We start from the raw sequence: 14,267 nt of genomic DNA, 5'->3' as shown, positions 1-14,267 counted from the left end.
GTTCTCGTTTTTTTACTTGAAAAAAGTCGACCGACTTACTAATGTGTTTTTGTGTTTTATTTTTAAATATTTTTTTAATTATATATTTTTTCATTTGTCTCGCTTTTGTTTATATTATGTTTTATTGTTTTGTTTTTTCTTATTTTATTAATAGCAAAATTGTTTCGCGTAGTATATATTAGATAAGTATGAAAGCACCATTTTCAAGTTAGTAAAAGTTATAAAAGTCAATCATTTAAGACGTGAATCTGACGTTAAAATCGTTTGTACGTACCTATCATATTATAGACTATATATAAGTATATAAAAAATGTATCAATTTGATCAAGTTATTATCAGATTAGGGTGCTTCAGTAAGATGGATGCGTTTTTCGGGTACATACTTTCGGATGGGCGACCCAGTAACATCCCGGTGAATGATAAGGTCCGATCCGCGGCTTATAAATCATCGTTAATATTTATGATCGTCAAAACGGCGGACGGACGGCGTATCGGGCAATAACAATGATGTATGGCCCGTACTGTCGAGACAATAAATTGCTTCCGCAATTAGCGTCGGCCCACGTTTGCGTCGCGGCCCGTACGTGTGCCAGTACTGGCGGAAAACCCGGAGCAGATTTTCCGCGGAAAAGTTCGCGAAGGATCGGCATGAATGTTCCTGGATTTGATGGTGAATTCGATTGATGTTGTACAGCGCTTCTACAGAAGATTCCGCAGTATGTCTATATGTTATGTTTTTTAATAAAAGTTGGACATATTAAAAAAATTATACATGGTCAGTAAAGTATAGTTTATTTAGGGCTAATAGATCTTGTTTGTTGAAATCATCCAAAATTTCTGAATTTCTGTCCTATTCTGGAGCTTCTAAATTGGATGTGCTGTCGAGTGATTTTCGTAGCAATGATTATACATGTAAGTTTAATGATTCTTATTAATTTTAAATACATAATGTGCTTAAAGTCGATTATCTCAAAACATGCATTTTTTGAGTCAACACTGAAATATTTTTTATTTCATTATACTATCAAATTTTGCATAGTACCTCAGCATTTCGATACTGACCGCCCCATACTAAAGCGACTTAATATGCATCACGTGCTTGTTGAGAAAGATGTAAATGTTTCGGTATCTCGAATAAAATATGCTAATTTACCACTTGCACCTCCCTCACTCCCCGGCCCTTCCAACACTTTTATATCGCTCTAAATCTCTCAACTGATTTATTTTAAGCTCCGTAAATTTATGAATCCGCAATATCCACGGGCACCCCTTCACAGCACTGCCATGACGGAGCTTTTAACCCTCGAGCTGGTTGGTCCTTCACCCCTAACCCAGCTATGGCCATGGCAATGCGCGGTAATTCATTACTACACGCATTTGCATAAAATTGATTACTGGACGCTTTTTACCGTTGTTTTTAGCCCCCTGGTCGTCTCGCTCCAAGGACTCCTTTTTCAATTCAGATTTAAATTTCAACCTGCAGTTCCCTTTTTTTGCGAATGTGTGATATGTGTGTTTTCGCAAAAAAATATCATATATAAAATTCTATTCTTTCTGAATTTCTTATATATTAAATCAAATTTCAATCAGCGATGCTAAGAAATATACGATGTCATATTTATATATAAAGTCAAATTTAACGTTACAGCATATCCCCTTAATGTATTTTTTCGTCAGCAAAAAAATACATAGGATATTTACAGGGCCCGAGGCTGCATGCTCGTTTCGTCGCCGTTGTATGAATTTACGATGCGCTTTATGGCTAGATGCATAGATTGGATATTGTGGCGGAGCGTCCCTGAAAAGTCGTTATCTTTTATAATTTCCTTGCCAGAAAGGGTTATACGTGATAATGCGGATATAAAAATGTGCCACGGTGTCATCGTGGCGAGATTTTTTTTCAGAGGGAAAAAAATATGTATTAGGGGGAAAAATATGGAAAACATTCCAAAGGAATATATAATGTTATGGTGAGGTGTAAAAAATGTTACAATTGGAGTACAAAATTAAACATATATTTATAAAACTGTAATTATAAAACTGAGATATGTGCTAATTATTAAAAATATTTAAAGTTCCTATCAAATTTTTTGAAAGCTATAAATCACAATAAAAATGCAGTATATATAAACGAATAATTTAACAGAATATTTAGCTAGAATTTATATTCATAATGATTTTATATTCATATAATTAAAATATGATCTAAAAGAATAAATTTCAAATTCATTTTGAACTGAATTTTCAAACTAAACCATAAATTTAGTTAGTCGATAATAGTACATTGATGAATTCCTTGATTAACAAAGACTTAAATGCTTTTCACTACTATAGTTCGACTAAGGCAAAACTAAATAAATAATGTCAAGAAAGTTTCTCTAATACAATAATCATATTCAATAATATACTCTACTCATATTATCAGGGAGAAAACTTTAGTTTGCCTCGTAGAGTCATTCATATATAATTCTACCGTAATAAAATATTAATAAAAAAACTTATTTAACCTTATTCAAAACGATAATTAACAAGAAAATTATATATAATTACTTTATATCGAATGAATTATAAAAATTTAACGATATACATATTTTCATGTTCAAGTAATATATTAAACATTTTAACGAGTTTGTGCGTGTCGTAATTGGTAAATCAGAATGTTATTACTTTAACAGGGTACTTTAAAAAAATGGGGGAGTGAAAAATACTTAGATATATTTTTCACCGCGACAACGATGGTGATATATCAGATAGTAATCTTTATGGGATAATTTGTAGTATTTCAACACGTTAACTGACACACTGAATAATAATGATTTTTTATTTGTTTCAGGTAAACACAAACGATTTTTCACCCACGCCCAAAAAAGAGGATTCGTCCTTGTCCGGTGGTAGATAGATGTGAGCTTTTTTCAATTATTATGTCGGAAGCAGCGATTTTCTTCTCCTTCGTCATCCATCACCGCGTTTAGACAGTTATACATCGCCCTGTGGTGCGATTTTCAACCCCCTAGGACTAATTAATATACATGCACGTCGTTATTCTCAGATACGTATCGCTAACACCTAAGGCCAGCCGCCATTTAAAAAAAAAATAGCCTCGAATCACTAGCAACTCGCGACCTAAAATTTTAGGGATGTTACATAGTTTATTTATTTTAATACACAAAATACATTTAATAATTGTATTTTAATAAAGTAGACTATATATCGTTGTTTCTAATTGTAAGCAACAGTGTATTTTAATAATAACATTTTTAAAAGTTAATATAAAACTTAAAAACTATTTATTGGGATTAACTAACAACAGCATCAGCTTATATATTATTTATATTGTTGGGCACCTAATATTTTTTTAATTAAGTACTCGTTAAATACTTTGTAAAAATAGCTATACATATTGCAAACTCTAAGGCTGTAAAAATTACATTAAAAATGTGTTAATAATTAATAATTATTTATGCACTACTTCAGTATAATAGCTCAAATTTATTATTAAACACTTACTACTCTTGATTTAAGGCACATGATTAATAAACTTCTGTATCTAAAATATTATTCTTAATTTTTAATGTAGGTACAATGCCCACAATTTATATTTAATATATTATTGCTATAATAAAAACTATTTTACCAGCATTGTTAATTAAGTTAAGTTAGGTTAAAATAGTTAATAGCATGAAAGATTAAATTACAGCACATTTAAGCCGTTTCATTATTACATTACTATCACTACGTGTAAAGTGACGCTTTTATTTTTAAATATATTTAATTACATACTGCAGTTACGTAGCTCTTTGGTCAAACCGCCACTGCTCTAAACGTAAAAGCTCTCGCGTGATCGATACGCGAGCTTTCCACGCGACGACACATTTACGATGATTGCCCGCCATGTATGTACGTTTAATAATGAAGAACACATGTGGGCGGGTATGTATGTTTATTTTTAACTGCCGCTAAATTAAAAACTATACATTAACCGTAATTTGTGTCAATTTTTAATTGGCTCGGCGGATTGGCGACATTATTTGAAGCGTTCGTGTCGAGGGCGTATGTTGTAACGTTTTGAAATCACTGCTTTGCGTGTTGTGTTTTAACGATCGAAACGTTAATGATTAACTCGATGTCGATTATTGAAAAAGCTCTGAGCGTCGAATTAACAAATTATTAGCGGGTTATCACCGGTGCGATCGCGGTCGTTCGTATCTCCGATCTTTATAGCTATATAATGCGTCACAAACGCAAACTTTTAAAAACTATGGCTTAATTTAGATCAAAATCATTCGTTAGATGTTTAGCTTAACGGTATGTAAATACGAAATATGTATAATTAATTAGTTATTTTTAGTGAGCTTTTTTTTAAAAAAAATTAATGAGTCAATAAAAATTTAAAAACTGACTTAAAAATCAAGAATGGTATATTTTTTTATATAAATGAACTTGGCGATTTAATATTAATGTTTAAGGCAGTGCATGAGATTTCAATTAAAGAAAGCTTTGGAAAGGACTAAAATATCATAGTAACGCCTAGTAATAATCCATCCTAGTACAGAAAAATATAATACTTCTTTTGTAATAAATAAAAGATAAATTACATTGCTTTAAGCTATCTATAGATTGCTAAAATAAATGCATTATATACTGACAGTTTTAATATACTAGAAAAATAAAATTCTTTATAGCTAAACAACTTTTTTTATAAAAGTAATACTATGCCCATAAAATCCTATTTTAAATTACAGGCGATAAATTTTTCTACAACATTAACTTTTGATGAGTAATGTTTTATAGGAATTTTATATCCAAATGAAAATTTAAAGCACTTATACTATTACGATAGTACAAGAATATGCGGACTCTCATCTTAGCATATTTCGCGATAACACTCGCTTCTCATGATATGGTGTTTAAAATTGCCGAATGACATGAAGACCGCGCTTCTTTTTTCAGTACATATTTCACAGCCCTCTGTCGTCTCACATGCAAATTTTTAGGGCCGAGTCGATCGCCAATTTTTGCATCGGAAATTATTCATGAAGCTCGTTCGTTTCACTTCATCCGAGCGGTGTTAAAATCGCATTACGGGATCACGGGCCGGCGGTGAAATATGTGACAGAAGCACCGGCCAGCGCCGGCAATGACACTTTGATTTATGACCATGCCACCGTGGCAGCCTGCACCTAAACATGCACTAGCCCTTTTTAAAAAGAGATCGACCCTTTCAGATTGCTAGAACGATGCGGAAAATTGCGCTAACCGCAAGCTTTAAGCTCGCGTCTAAGCTCTATGCGGCGGTTTTCGCTCATTAATGGAACTATGAGAACGAAAGCTTAATGAAGCTTTAGAAAATAAGTACGAATTAAATAAATATTTTCGATAGCTCAGAGGTAATAATATTAAGCGAGTATTATTTTAATGTAATGAAACAAGATCAAGCTTTATTATCATTATTAGTCTCCGATATTAAAACGTCAAGCTTAAACGGACGCAAGCCCACCATTGTTTTCTTATTATCCGCAACACAAAAGAGTTTCTGAATTAATGAACGCTTAATGAAATTTCGCGAAAGCTCGCGCCAATATCGCATAATCCGCGAAGTCACACGTCTCGTACGAAAATTTGCCAAGGACGCAGGGGAAAATTTCTAAATGAAAATTCCGCGAGGAAAATTTGCGTTGAAAATATTTTGTAGAATTAGATCCATCGCCTGTTTTTGAACAAATTAGCAAATAAATATTAATTAAAGTTTAGCTGATAGATCTTGATAAATCTTGTAAATTAAATTATTTATAGTTCGGTAATAAAATAAAATATTTCACCAAAATCTTTTGATAGACCGAACGCTTAATTGAAACGCGGGTTAAAGTTTAACTAACTGAATTTAACAATACCGCAGCATTTTAACTGAGCTGAGTACGGCTGAAATAAAGTTAGAAATTTCGACTTTGTTATATTGCTGTTATAAACTTTTCGTAATATTTTAAATAGTTATGTTAAATAAATAATACAGTTCAATTTGTATTTTACTTGTATATTATATTATGCTTTAGGCTCGATACGTGTAAGTTAACTCATTCGATTAAGCCCATAGTTATAAAGGTTTTAATAAAATAAATAGAAAATATTGAAATAATTTAGAAAAGATTTTTTTATAATATTTAGTAACCTTTTGAGTAAGTAATTTATACATATTTTAAAACGGTAATTTCTAATAAATGATTAATTTTATAAACATACTAATATTTACAGTACATGTTACCGATTAATATTCATTATTATGTTTACAATCTAACAAAAATAATAATATAAAATAATACGTTTAAATTTATAATTTAAGAGATAAAATTAAAAATCCTTTTACAGTTTAAGTGAGAGAAAAAAATATTATATAAAAAAGCTAATTTGAGTAATCATAACTGATGATTTGGAACAATTGATATGTTGTCTTGAGCCTATAAGGCATGTGTACTTTGGCATTTTGGGCTTTTATTTAAATATCTAGTCTCCGATACAAAAGATAAGTGGATTATTGTAGTTACACGAAATATTTTATAGTATGAAAATAACAATGTTCTTTGATTGTTGCTATTAGATTAGTATTATATAAAATTGTATATTATATATTATTTTTATAGCTTTATTTTGGGTGACTTGCAATTTAGTAAATAAAACAGTATTATTAGGTTATACTTAACACCGGACAGACATGTTAAGATATGTTTGACTAATTGTTTGTATATTTTTTGTAGTAAGCATTCTTTTTCTGTTAAATATCTGTCTACAGGTCTCAATACTGGCAAGCATTTAAGAGCAAAGTTATGTGTTTATTAAATTTAAGCTTGGGGGTCCAGATGTGAGCCTGTGTATCTAACGATAGATTCCCTTTACGTTATTTACCTGTCTACTCTGTAGAGGCGGTGACAAATTTTGTCTACGACTTTGTTTAATTTAAATTTTCCACCACACGAAATATTTTTTTAAGATAGCAGTAAGTTGTTTAATTCATTCGCGATTGGTTTAAGATGTACTTGCTGTATCGTCAGCGCACATAGATAAACTCGTATTTTTAATTTTTTGGATATTATTCGTATACCAAATACAGAGAAACGGCCGGAGCGAATTTCTCTGAGGAACTCCAGCTGAAATATTACGCAGTATAAAATGTTGATTATACACTGAAACAATATAGCTTTACTCATAAGGGTATTTATGAATTAAATCATTATGCTATTCCATGTCGGAAGCTTTTTCTATATCTAACATTAAAAAGCCTGTTTTTATCGTTTGATTTTCGTGGTAGCTAAACTGTTCAATAATCATTTTATTTCCTAGAGATTCTTTTAAATGCATTAGGACTATTTTTAAAATACTTTATATCGAATACTTACAAGTTTTAACCGCCAGAAATCGGTGTATTCTATATAAATACGTAATTAAATTTTTATACGTGCATTATAATTTACAATTAATAACCATACTTACGCTGTTAAGACCGGTTTTGAATAAAAGCGCATTTTTATGAATTTAAATTAAAGCTACTTCCGGGATCCGAACTCGCGGTCTCTGGGTTACCAGACTAGACCTTACAAACTACGCTATTCCAACCTTTACGATTTTATAAATTCTATACCGCGGCTCTTTTGGGCTACACACTCAAAATTTCATGCCCTGCGCTAAGCAAGAGTATTTTATTAAAAAGGAGGCGAAACTTTTGTCCTTAAATTGGGTCATTATAATTAAAGTCAAAACTTTCGCCCTCAAAATGGTTCAACTTTTGCTTTATAAGTCTGATTTAAATCTTTAAAACAGATAATAATCGCTAGTAGTCAGAACTTGATTATAAGGTATATATTAAATTTTCTAAATGTAGCACTGGTAAGGTATTAAGGTATGAATATATTATCATTGCATATTTTGTATCAAAATCATAAATTAACGGTTAAATTTAGCTGATTGTTAGTATCACATAATAATAACTGTTACAAATTATTTCACATAAAATGTTAATTAAAATACACGTTGAAACTCTACTGCTTTTTAGCATATAAATTTGGCTCAGAAGTTCTATTTTTCTTAAAATATTTTTTTGTAATATTAGATATTTTAAAATATTTTTTTAATCTCTGTACAGCTTAGTAATATTAACTTCTGTGATGTATATTATTGTGATGTTATTCGCATCCTCTATGACACCTTAGCTCGTAGCATTCTTGAATCGGGATCTATAATTTGGAATCCCCGAATAGCCAAATATTCCCTTTTAGTGGGAAAAAATCAAAAAAGGTATTTAAGATACCTTTACAAAAGGACATTTGATTATTATTCGTACTCATATCCCAGCGCCTTTCTTTTAGGAGCGTTGGGATATGATTCGCTGAGTTCTCGCAGAAAGCTGTATGTCGCTAAGCATTTTTTCAAATTACTAAAAGGTGCTGTCGACAATCCAGCTATTCTCGAGGAATTCCAGTTTTGGGTTCCGGAACATTTTCGAGAATCACGATCGCGACCTCTTTTGATGGCCGTTAGGGCTAGGAAATTCGCACTTGCCGACTCGCCTATAGCTGTGGCCATCCGGCTTCTTAAGACGCTGGCATTACATATTGACTTATTTAATGTTAGCTACGAGGATCTGATCCAGTTTGTATCATTTAATTTTGATATTTTATAATTTTTTATTATGTTTAAGTATTGTTATATTTATGTATATATATATATATATATATACGTTTTTTATGTTTTATAAATTTAAAATTTGTTTTCGACCATCGTGGCGCATTGGGGTAACCTGTTAGGCCACGATGGTCTTAATTTAATCTAAAAAATAAATAAAATAAAATAAAATAAGTAATTTATCCTTATCTCTTGAGATTCATTCCCCTTTTAAATAACCACAAATAGCATATTTTTGCAAATCTTTTACAAATCTTAATGTAGATAAAGTTCACTGATAATAAAAGTTTCGGATTCTTAAACCTATTCGTACATTCACGCTAAAGCATATTACGCGACACCGATTTTATCGCAACCAGCTATCATTGTCATAATTGAAATCGAACAAATAGACACCCGACTTTAGTCCAAATAACAAGCACACTGCTTTACACGCGATTGTGTGTTAAATTGCGTCGATCATTGCGCGCTTATTGATTGGTCCGATATTCATTCGGGACGTCCACGTCTATCCGGCCAGTGATGAATTAACGATGATGATATGTACGTTTATATGCATATGTATGTAGTATACGTTGAACAATCGACAGATGCGTATATGAACGTTGTACGAACTTGTGTTGGGTGCACGCGGGGGCGTAGTGTACATGCAACGGCTATTGGCCTTCCGGCTGATAATAGTCGTGACGGACGGAACTATGATGTGCGATAGCAGTACTCCAAGATGCAATGTTGTTAAAGTCAAATAAAAAAAAAAAAACACTGTCTAACTATAGCATCTGATATCGTGTGTGTGCTTCTCAAAATATATTTTTTACCCAAAACACATATAACATAATTTTGTCAAGCTCATCTAAAACGAACCCTTAAAGGTGGCATTTCATTTTATGCTGCTTTAAAACATAAAATACATATTAATGTATTTTTTTGATTTACCATTTCGCTTCGCGCGATTTTAATTACTAATTCGCCTTACATTACAGTCGCTCAATGTGATGAGAAATTACTTAAAATATGCTAGTTTTTATTTTGGTGTATCAAATTGATGTCACAATGTCAAAAACAGAGCATCAAAAATACCTATATGTGTTGACAAGGATTTCAATATAATACATCGTTTTAGAATATCTATAAACAAAAATATAATTAAAACTCCTACACATAGAATAATTAAATTGCAACACTGCATATACAGAAGGCACACAACGGGAGTCAGATTTCGACAAAAGCTACACTGTTTATGCATATGTGTGTTCGAGTGTTTGTATTGGTGAGTGGGTTGGAGAGTGTAATTTTGGTGTTCGAACACAAAATGTTGATATAACGTAATACTCGATACAAAGATAATATTGTTCGAACCAGCGAACGAGCGCTTATCTTTCGGAATGATCACGATCAGCCATTTGTTTTCGTATAATTCGATAGTTTTGCTGTAATTAGTGAATTAATAAGCATTTGTGCGCGCTTTTGTGGAATTAACGCACTTTACGGAAATAATAACATGCAAATCTAATGATAAGCTAGGTACTGAGTAATCGCGTTTTTTAGTGAAGATATTCTTCAAATAAAATTAAACCAAAAAACGTTGCATTATAAAAGATTTTGATACGAAGGAAACGTCTGTTGTTTTTTTTCTTAAAAATTATAACTTGTCTAAAACAGATATAAATATGTTACTGATGATCGTATCCTTTGGCAATATATTCTAAATTAAGACGAAAATAATGTTTTCATGTATTTAAGAAGATCTTTATTTATATGTACTTAATTGTTTATGGTTAAATAATGGTTAGTATAGTAGTTTCTCGCTTCTTGACAAATGAGAAGTTGATCCAAATTTATTTAGAATTTTTTAGAAATTTGGATGTATAAAATAATGTATGTATTATTATAATGTGGTTATATTTTTTTGTATCATTTATAACAATTTGGGTCAATATTTATGCATGAAAATGATATTTCTCTCGTATTCTGCATAAAATGTAGGATTTATAGCATTTACATAAAAAAAAGCAGTGCTTCATTTTATGGCGAACGAATCTTTACTGAAACTTTATATAATAATCACTCTTAAATCATTAATTCATGCTCTTTATTTTATTTACTGACAAATGTTCAAAACATAGTGCTCACAAATGCGATACATCTTTGAAACTACAATTCAACAAAACTGAACCCATCAGTTTGTTACTACTTCTTAGATCTGATTACCCAACATTTGCAAGTTAAGCGCTCCAACATTTAATTCAGTTTTGCACAACATGTTTATTTGAACAGGATGTTTTGGTTTTGTTATGAATGAAATCAAAGTATAGAAACAATCTCAATGTATAATCGAACCTCAAAATAAAACTTCAAGCATCAAGCTTAACATTTTGGTTCTAGCTTTAAGGAAACAATGAACCCCATCTCATTAAGTAAAACATATTTGCAGAAAACACATTATAATAAGAACTATTTTCACCAATACATGTTTTGTATTAATTAAATGTCAAAAATATCCCATTCTCTCCATATTTTTTTTTAATAATAATAAATATTTTTTTTTGTTTTTGATCTACTCTCAAAGACCAAAGGGTGGACTGGGAGCATGTGGGTTGAAAAGTCACGTGACTAAGCGGCCTTTGTGAGCGCGGGTCGAAACCCGCCCGACATTAATATGCATCCCTGAAATTCCTGCATTCCAATGACTCTGCAAAACAACGCGTGTGCGAATCGTAATTTGACGTTTTATGGATGTGTGTGTGTGAATTTTCAAAAGTATGACACGCTAAAAATAATGTTGGGTAGTGTGACCTTGCTGGGAAAAATTCGGGCTTAAATAAAGTGGGTCGGTTTTTAAATACCTTAACATTTTTGTCAATTATTGGTGTGCTTAACATTTGTTTTGTTTTAATACTGTTATTTATATTTTTAATATATACAGCTAACTTATTTTTAAATTTAATTTGCTAATAATAAGGTATTCTAATTCTTTGTGATTCGAGTTTTTTTTTATTTTAATGCGAATAATAATGAATAAAAATATATATATTTTCAAAAATGACCTACGAAATTAATTTTGTAACTGCACTGCCTGTAGTTTTTTTTTTAAATTCGGAGGATCAGTTATTTTTATAATAATAATAATATTTTTAGAGCATTAAGTAATGGTCATCATAATCATCCAGATGTTGCTAAAATACACTTGATCTTAATTCTTAAAAATATTTAAAGCATCTTAAATATTTTATTTGATACTGAAGAATTTATATGATTTATTTATTATTTTCAATTTGACGCTTCAATAGCAACTTTCACATAAATGAAATCTTTAGAGATATTTTTTAGATGTATAGTAGTTCCTTATACACAATATAAAACAAAACTGTATGTATGTAGTTTTTTTAGCATTCATTGGAATCATTAAATTTCAATTTTTCCGAAGATTGATTTAGTGCTTTATTGCTGATTACAGTTTCTAAATATTTGTTATTTTTAACTATTCGAAATTATTTAAGGCTATGAAGGTTCATACAAGCATAATTATATATCATAATAAAACAATACAAAGTATCAATAATGTATATTTAAATTTAAAAATAATAGTGTTTTAAACTTCAAATTAGTACCAAGTTTTATGTTAATTATTTCTGATACTACAATTCTGTATATTAAACTAAAAATGTTAAATACAAAAAATACTTCATACAGACTTAAAATTAAATAATAATTGTATTAAATTAAAAAATATAAAAATGCAATTCCAGTCATTGATAAAGGCAAAAGCTGCACAAAACTGACTCGGAAGTATGCCTAATTTATATAATTTCGGCAATAACATATTTTATCGTAATTTTGTGTGTCGGTTATTAATTGTCAGTCATAATCAGGCTGTAGATAGTAGTAAATCTTGGCAAAAAATTGACTACCTGCGTTGTTAAAATATACATGCTCAAGAAAAACACAGCTGTGAAAATTATAAATTTTAACTTATTTCACTAGAAATATAACTAAATACTTTACGGATAGTACGACAAATATTTATATAAAAAATAGTTAAAATGGGCAGAATATATTGGGTATTCTCATATTTGAATATTCGAAGTCGAGTCTATATTGACAACATACATCTGCAACATTATATTTTTTTTAATATCATGTGTATTATGTTGAAACGTCTTAAAATTTGACCTTTAAATTAATAGGCTAAGTCATTAACGACTATTCAAATATTAAATTCGTCCTAGTAGTTGTCAGTCAACTACTCCTATATCGCATTTAAAAGACATGTTGTTGTAAACAGCTGCTGAAAATCAGTGTATGATGAAAACCTCATAAGTGATATAGTTTGAACTAAATTGTTCTGGTGATTTTTAATTGAAAATGAAGCAATTTTATAGGGTTTATGAGTTAGCTTAATCGCAATTTCCAATATAATATATTATAAGTTATTTTTTATTGTTAACATTATTTGAAGTGTAATCAATTAAATTCACAGCTCTTAACATAGTAAGTTCGCACCTAATTCTTAAAAAAATATTTTAGTAGTAGAATATAAAATCATTATCTGTATCCAAGCACTAAATAGTATTTGACTAGCAATAACTGACCTATTTTGGGTAAAGTTTGAAGAAACTTCAATTCACTTTGCTATTAAAGTCATATAAATGTTATAGAAATCTCTCTTTAAAACATTTCCTCGATAGCCAATTAAACGTTTCATATAAACCTATCAAATTTTATCGCCCATCAACAAACCCAATCACGAAATTGCCCCAAATTACGTCTTCGCAAGTCTACACAGGAACAAATTTGTGCCGCGAACTTTAAACACTGCCGTAAAAAGCGAAATTGAGCTTATAAAACAGCGTTTTAATCAACGGAACAAATGGTCGTAATTATATGCGCGATTAAGGTAAACTATCGCCATATATTATCTATAATAGGAAACCCGTTGTGTGAGCCAGGGGTGAACAGGAGCGACGTCGAGCACTCTTTACTTTTAGCCCTCTTCAGTTCCCCGGGGGACTAAACGACCCCATTTGCATATCGTATGTAAATGCCTCAAGGAGGATTTGTAAAATCAACTAAAATGTGGCTCGGGCCCCGGGGGGCGGAGACACTGCGTGCGGGCCTCCCGCAAAAGGATTTTCGCACCATCGTGCTAAATAGAAAAATTTGAATTGTCCTTGCATTAGCGGCAGGACGTGCCGGGGGCGCGCAAATGCCTACGAGTAATCCAAACAAACCGTTCGCGTGTATTTGCGAAGCTTTCCATTCAATTTGTTTTATAAATTTTGTGTCGTGCATGTGTGTCTTTGCGACATACGGGAGATGAATTCAACGCTTGACAAGTGGTCATGATAAAATTAATATTTTTTTTTAATGGACCATGTGACCTGACATGTTACCACAATTTATTATTCTGTGATGATAGATTATTGAAATAAATACAATAAATTTAAGCATAAAGTTTGAAGTAAAAAATCACACAAGGCAACCTTATGTGGATGAAAAAAACAGAGCTATACTTCATAAAATATATCTAAATAGAAAATCTTGTAATCCAGAACCATTATTTACTAATGATATTTTCACAAATTATGTATATTTTG

At 30.9% G+C, this 14,267-nt stretch overlaps 1 protein-coding gene across 14 annotated transcripts in view; it reads left to right on the top strand.

Annotated features, from left to right (window-relative positions):
- Ten-m (teneurin transmembrane protein Ten-m) overlaps positions 1–14,267 on the top strand; it is a 460,112-nt gene that overhangs the window by 196,171 nt on the left and 249,674 nt on the right. Inside the window, exon 2 of one of the 14 annotated variants that reach the window (XM_088198139.1) lies at positions 2,834–2,901. The exons of the other annotated variants lie outside the window; for them this stretch is intronic. The gene's annotated coding sequence lies outside the window, so the exon portion shown is untranslated. The remainder of the gene's footprint in view (positions 1–2,833; positions 2,902–14,267) is intronic. 14 annotated transcript variants of the gene reach the window in all.

The sequence above is a fragment of the Plectrocnemia conspersa genome, unplaced genomic scaffold (assembly GCF_051122295.1).
Source record: "Plectrocnemia conspersa isolate PC_06_02 unplaced genomic scaffold, ASM5112229v1 ptg000011l, whole genome shotgun sequence".
Taxonomy (NCBI): domain Eukaryota; kingdom Metazoa; phylum Arthropoda; class Insecta; order Trichoptera; family Polycentropodidae; genus Plectrocnemia; species Plectrocnemia conspersa.
The sequence above is the reverse complement of the archived record's forward strand: the minus strand, read 5'-3'. Positions and strand labels throughout refer to the sequence as shown.